This window comes from Macrobrachium rosenbergii, chromosome 2 (assembly GCF_040412425.1).
Source record: "Macrobrachium rosenbergii isolate ZJJX-2024 chromosome 2, ASM4041242v1, whole genome shotgun sequence".
Classification (NCBI taxonomy): domain Eukaryota; kingdom Metazoa; phylum Arthropoda; class Malacostraca; order Decapoda; family Palaemonidae; genus Macrobrachium; species Macrobrachium rosenbergii.
The window spans coordinates 31375848-31383347 of record NC_089742.1 but is presented as its reverse complement, the minus strand read 5'-3'; the positions used below and the strand labels follow the sequence as shown (position 1 = coordinate 31383347).

The 7500-nt window shown below is 36.3% G+C and overlaps 1 protein-coding gene across 15 annotated transcripts in view; it reads left to right on the top strand.

The window, feature by feature from the left end:
* LOC136844823 (nephrin-like) overlaps window positions 1–7500 on the top strand; it is a 532521-nt gene that overhangs the window by 389251 nt on the left and 135770 nt on the right. The gene's annotated exons all lie outside the window — the stretch shown is intronic.

The window sequence follows — 7500 nt, the reverse complement described above, 5'->3', positions numbered from 1 at the left end:
GATGCTTTTCCTCTGCTTTACCTCTCTCTCTCTCTCTCTCTCGTCTGGTCATTATCCCATATCGTTTTGTTTGATTTTACTGGTTTGGTCATTATCCCATATCGTTTTGTTTGATTTTACTCTCACTTCATGCATACATAGTTGCACACACTTAGTCTCTCTCTCTCTCTCTCTCCTCTCTCTCTCTCTCTCTCTCCTTGGTCATTATCTCATCGTTTTGTTTTATTTTATTGGACACTTTACACTTATTTAATTCTCTCTCTCTCTCTCTCTCTCTCTCATCGTTTCGCCTTTCTCTTTCGTATCAATCCTCTTGTTCGCCTTTCCTTTCGTTTTTGAACTTTTTCATTCCTTCTCCGCTTATTTCTGTTCCATTTTCATTTAAATAATCTTCCATTTCCTTTGTATCATAATTATTCTCTCATCATGATCTTCCTCTTATTTTCTCACATCATTGTACTGTTATTTTACTCTCACCTATATCTCTCATTCTCATTATATTCGCTTTTTTATCTTTCCACATTCATCTGTAATTTCTTCCTTCTCCCATTCTTTCTTTCACTCGGGTAATCTGTATTCACCCTTTCCTCAGTATCATCTTCCTTTATCCATACCTTACTGTATATCCTTGTCCCTCCTTTTTATCTTTTTGTCTAGACTACTTTACCTATTACGATGATATTATATGTATATATATATATATATATATATATATATATATATATATATATATATATACATTGTATATACAGTTTATATATAGATATATATATATATATATGTATGTATATATATATAATTGTTATATATATATATATTGTGTGTATATACAGTATATATATATATATGTATATGTATGTATGTATGTATATACATATATATATATATTGTATATATATATATATATATATATATATATATTTATAGAGAGAGAGAGAGATTTATAGAGAGAGAGAGAGAGAGAGAGAGAGAGAGAGAGAGAGAGAGAGAGAGAGAGACCTGCTTGACGAAGGAAATATGAGCCAAGAAAATAAATATTCATGCTTAAAAATACACTCAGACGGTGGAATCTAAGTTATAATGATTATATTCAATTTAAGACACAAAACACACACAAACATACATACATGCATACATACATACATACATACATACATACATACACTGCGTATGAAATACTTCACAAAATAAACGTCAGGTGAGAGCGGGGAAAGTGGGGGGAAAACACCTCCCCTTCTCCCCTCCCCTCTCCCCCTTCATCCTCAGACACTGCGCCATTCTTGGGGTTTGTCTTAATCCCTTCTGGTAATCATTTCGCGCCGTTATTTCACGGCAATTTTCGCCCCCCGGGGCCAATGGAGGCGTCACACACGCTTCTTCCTCCTCCTCGTAAAACCGTAATGAAACAAGTAATCGCCGATAATCGCCGAAAAAGGAGAGGAAAATAAGTGAAGAGGCCGTTCTTGTTGTCATTATTATGTTCACGACTTCTTCTTCTTCTTCTTCTTCTCGCTGCGTATAATTCAATTAAGAATCTAATTACGAAGTGCTTCTTGTAGCTTCCACAGGTAAATTACTCCACGCCTAATCATTCATTTCTCCCAACCCACTTTCTCTCCCCAAACCCCCGGTAATTCCTGTCCCTTCATAACCTACGGCCATAGGCGTTTTAATAAAGGCGCTAACATACGGCAGCGCTAAAGTTAGCGGCCTAGTTTACGGGTATTTCTTATTAGCGCTCAGTTTCCTTTTTACTGGCGGTGATAATTTTGGCGCCAGGTAGAGAGAGAGAGAGAGAGAGAGAGAGAGAGAGAGAGAGAGAGAGAGAGAGAGAGAGAGAACACGTTTCCGGGTTATTTGTTATTTTTTTTCGTGTTCATAAACGTATCGTATCCTCGTGTAATGCCAGGTGTGGTCACTGGAGCAGGCTGGATGTATGTGTTTGTGTGTGTGTTTGTGTGTGTGTATGTGTGTGTGCTTGTGTGTGGGTGTGTGTGCGTTAAATGGATAGCAGCATAAGAGGACCTGATCAATAGTTTCACACACACATAAATCAAAAATTATCTATTATCTCTCTCTCTCTCTCTCTCTCTCTCTCTCTCTCTCTTGTTCAACGACCGGGAGCAATCAACTGACCATCAGGTGTATAGTACACTACCTTATTCAGGAGATGGCCAGTGCATTCCGACAAATATGACCCAAACCGCTCCTTTCTTTCCTGGGTTCCAATTCGGGAACCCAGCAGAGAGAGAGAGAGAGAGAGAGAGAGAGAGAGAGAGAGAGAGAGAGAGAGAGATTTACAACTTGATTGGGATCTATAGAAAGTCAGTACATATTTGCCTAAACAAACGTATATGAGACAGTTAAAAAACATTTTAAAAAATAGAATATTGAATATAAATGGAAAAATTGATATACGTATAAACAGGATGAACATATGCTAAATAGAACCAATGCAATTTCGTAAGCAACGCTACCCTTAAATTTAGTTTGACTACATCCAAAACATGTCTGGATTAAATTAGATCTATGCTAATGAAGCTTTTTGAATCTTTTTACAACGGATTTGTCAAAACAGCAAAAATTAATAAAATGGGAATGAGTTTTCTTGGGGAATTTTTTGGAAGGGGGAGGGGTTCCGTGGCTGTTTTTTCCAGTGCGGCTTTTGTTTTTCTTGGGGCGGGGCTTTTTCAGGATTTAAGTGGTTTTTTTTCTGGGGGTAATTTTTTTTTATGATATATTACTTGGTAAGTGCTTTGAAAAAAAGAGAATACATGGATTTTTATTGCATATTTAAATGAGAATTTTTATAGAGGAAAACGAGTCGGAAAAGTCTAAAGTTCTGTGATATTTTGAGAGAACTGAGAATAGAAATAAAATGAAGAAGAAGAATTTTGAGAACCATATAAACGCAGCCTTCTACTGAGCGAATGTTTATCCCCTATTTATCATTGAACAGAAACCATCACTATTTTTCACCCACGATGCTATCTTGTAAATTATCCCATTTCCAGAGCAATTTCTTCTTCTCACTTTTTTCCCCACAGGCGTTGCCCGAGTTTGATTGCATTTATGAATTCGTCGGTGGTGTTAATTGCCTCTTTTATTTTTTCTTCGGCTTTTTCTCAACTGCGATTTCGAATCAAGACAAACAATTCAAAAATGCGCCGGAGTTTCTTCGGCGCAATCGAGTTTTCCGTACAGCAGCTACAGCGTATAATCAAGGCCACCGAAAATAGATCTATCGTTCGGTGGTCTCGGTATAATGCTGTACGAGTTGCGGCCCGTGAAACTTTAACCACGGCCCGTTGGTGGCCTGTGATATATCGTTGCCAGAAACAAGATTATGGCTGACTTTAATCTTAAATGAAATAAAACTTGATAGTTAAGGCAATTTGGCATGTTTGATGATTAGAGGGTGGATGATCATTACCAATTTGCAGCCCTCTAGCCTCAGTAGTTTTAAGATCTGAGGGCGGACAGAAAGTGCGTGAACAGAAAAAGTGCGGACAGAATAAAGTGCGGACGGACAGACAAAGCCGGCGCAATAGTTTTCTTTTACAGAAAACTAAAAATGAATAATTAAAAAGCACTCTTTATAGTCGTTCACGATTAAGAATTAAGCTCAATGTGACTCGATTTAATTACAAGTGTCTACTTTCTTCCGTGGCATATACGGGAATGTAATTTCATGTGGGGTAACAACTTTATTCCTTTATCCTTTTCAGAACAGGAGGAAAGGAAGAAAGTCAAGGGAGAAAGCCAAGCACTTCATAATCAGGGAACGCGAAAGAAAGATTGGAGTTCTAGCTGATACATGCATAATTATTTGGCTTAAAATTGGCATAAGTTCTATCTCTCTCTACACTTTCTCACTCTGACAAACACTCTCTCTCTCACTCTATATTTATACAGTACATATACACCGTTACAAACATATATATCCACGCGCACACGCACATATATATATATATATATATATATATATTTATATATATATATATATATATATATATATATATATATATATATATATATATATATATATATATATATATATATATATATATATATATATATATATATATATATATATATATATATATATATATATATATATATATATATATATATATATATATATATATATTTATATATATATATATATTATATATATATATATATATATATATATATATATATATATATTATTTATTTATATAAATATATTTATGGATCTGTGTGCGTGGCCCTCTCTCTCTCTCTCTCTCTCTCTCTCTTTCTCTCTCTCTCTCTCTCTTTCTCTCTCTCTAGCTCTCTTTAGCACGAACTACAACACACACACACACATTTTAAGCAAGGGCCTCTCACCGAACTTCAGCTACCTGAAGAATTTGTTACGCGAGGAAACTCATGCAATTCCCGCCCTTAGAGCAGCTCTCCTTAAGGCCCAAAATCTTCCGAAAGCGTCCCCCCAGGTGTTATTGTCAGGCATACGGTATGAGATCTCTCGCACTTAAGTCCTTGATATGTTCTTTATTAATGATGTTTCTTAATAATACGCGGTTTTGGCCTCAAAGCGTGACGGACAAAGGACTCAGAGTCCCGTGTGGCGACGATTTGCGTGTTTTCATCCCGGTTGAAATATGTTTTTCCCCTCCTTCTCTCGAAGGAAATTGGGAGTCGCATTTTTTTTTCTTAAGTTTGGTTATGAGATTTTTTTTTTTAAGTTTTTTTTTCCAGTGCAGGAATTAAATTTCTGATTACTTCTTTGGGTGGCTTTCGGAGAAGGTGAGATTAATTAGTGTTGTTAATGTGGAATACTGTTATGAAAGAAGAAATACAAAAAAAAAGAGAATAAAGTTGAAACAGATAGTTAAACAAGTAAAAAAATACGCTGAAGTTTCTTCGGCGCAATCGAGTTTTCTGTACAACGTATACTAAGGTCGCCGAAAATAGATCTATCTTCGGTAGTCTCAGAGCACGTTGTATGAGTGTAAATTATGAAACTTAACCACGGCTGGTGTGGCCTAGCCGGTATCGTTGCCAGAAGCGTGATTATTGCTAAATATAACCTTAAATAAAATAAAAACTACTGAGGCTAGAGGGCTGCAGTTTGGTAAGTTTGATGATTGGAGGGTGGATGATCAACATACCAATTTGCAGCCCTCTAGCCTCAGAAGTTTCTAAGACCTGAGGGCGGACAGGAAAAGTGCGGATAGAATAAAGTGCGGACGGACAGACAAAGACGGCACAATAGTTTTCTTTTACAGAAAACTAAAACTGTGCAGAGTTGAAAGACTATGTGTAATAATAGAAATTATTATTATTATTATTATTATTATTATTATTATTATTATTATTATTATTATTATTATTATTATTATTATTCGTAGGTACACTGTGATGGAGGTTCATAGTCATCGATATCGTTTTTCAGTTACTCTCCAATATCTTTCACTAATCCTGGTAACTTCTCCCGACTCGCCACTGGCAAAACCAAATCATCCGTAAACATTATACGTGTACAACTTATTCGTATTTTGATATTTTTTCTATAATTATCAATGTTGTTATGAGTAGTATTAGTAGTAGGAATAGCAGCAACATTATAACAGTAACTCCAGTAGTAGTTGTTGCATTAAGATTGACAATAGTATCATCCTGTTGCCTGATAGCTTTTTAGTTTATATTTTTATTTTTCTGTGAAAGAAAACTATCGTGCCGGCTTTGTCTGTCCGTCCGCACTTTTTCTGTCCGCCCTCATATCTTAAAAACTACTGAGGCCAGAGGGCTGCAAATTGGTATGTTGATCATCCGCCCTCCAGCCATCAAACATACTAAACTGCAGCACTCTAGCCTCAGTAGCTTTTATTCTATTTAAGGTTAAAGTGCCCCATGATCGTGCTGCTGGCAACGATATAGGATAGGCCACCACCGGGCCATGGTTAAAGTGTCATGGGCCGCGGCTCATATAGCATTATAAACCGAGACAGCCGAAAGATAGATCTATTTTCGGTGGCCTTGATTATACGCTGTAGCGGCTGTACAGAAAACTCGATTGCGCCGAAGGAATTTCGGCGGATTTTTTACTTGTTTTATTATTTTACCAAAATTTTAGAAACTAGACCATTCAAGGACGGCAATTAGCCGATTGAACTAATGACGGGACACTGGGAAAAGCTGATTGCCCGCAAGAAAATATAAAAGTTCACGAAGTAAATTCCGCTCTTCTATAATCGCCTTTGAAAAAAAGACAGTAAAAATATCCTTTATGAAAATAAAGTTTTTATATTTCCACCTCCAAAAAAATATATATAATTATAAAATTACGAACTCTGACCCCATCTTAAAACTCCTAAAACCTCCAGGGACCTTATAAGTCGAATTACTTGAAGACGAACCTGGGAATACTTGGGAACACTTAAGGCCGTGACGGGAGCCCTTAACGAGCCAATCAGAACCGCGGGTGACTGAAACGCGGACGCTGCGATTGGTCAGTGGGAAAGACGCGGATTTCCTTTTCCCCGGCAGAGAGAATGACCCAATCAGAAGTCCGCGGCCGTGGAAAGACTAATTGCGATTGGCCATTAGCTAAGCTCGTCACGAACCTGTCAGCAGGTGAACGGCTGAAGGCTGGCAAGGAGGCCAGGTCTTTTAATTGCTAGACGCGAGATTTCATTTTCCCCGGGATTCGATTTGCTTTCTTGATGATGATGGCGGCGGTGGTGGTGGTGGTGATGAGTATCTCTCTCTCTGTCTCTCTCTCTCTCTCTCTCTCTCTGTCTCTCTCTCTCTCTCTCTTTTTAATAAACCTTTTAGCCTCTTGATTCTTTTGATTTTCTTAATGATCGAGGAAGGAAACACAAATCAAGGTTTTCAAACAGATTGTCTTTTTACTTTCATATATATATATATATATATATATATATAACATATATATATATATATATATATATATATATATATATATATATATATATATATATATATATATATACATATATATAAACACTCATATATATTTATATATATTTATATATATATGTGTGTGTGTATACATGTATACATATAACATATATATATATGTATACATATATATACATATGTAGGAGAGAGAGAAAGAGAGAGAGAGAGAGAGAGAAAGAAATTAATCTACAAATTACATTATCCTGTTTTTATATATATATATATATATATATATATATATATATACGTAAGGGGGAGAGAGAGTGAGAGAGAGAGGGAGAAAGAAATTAATCTACAAATTACATCCACCACTTCTATGAATATACCACAAGATTCCCTAACATTTTTAAGTACTTTTGCTGATGGAAATAACGATTTCGAACTTTAGAGTGAAATAAAGAAACGACAAACAAAAAACTCTCCCCACCGAACTTGGTAAGGAGCTATGCCACTATGCTACCCATGCCAGGGGGCAAAGGACTCTTTCCTGCTTCAAGAAGGCATACTGACTCGGAGGCAGAATGAGGAGGG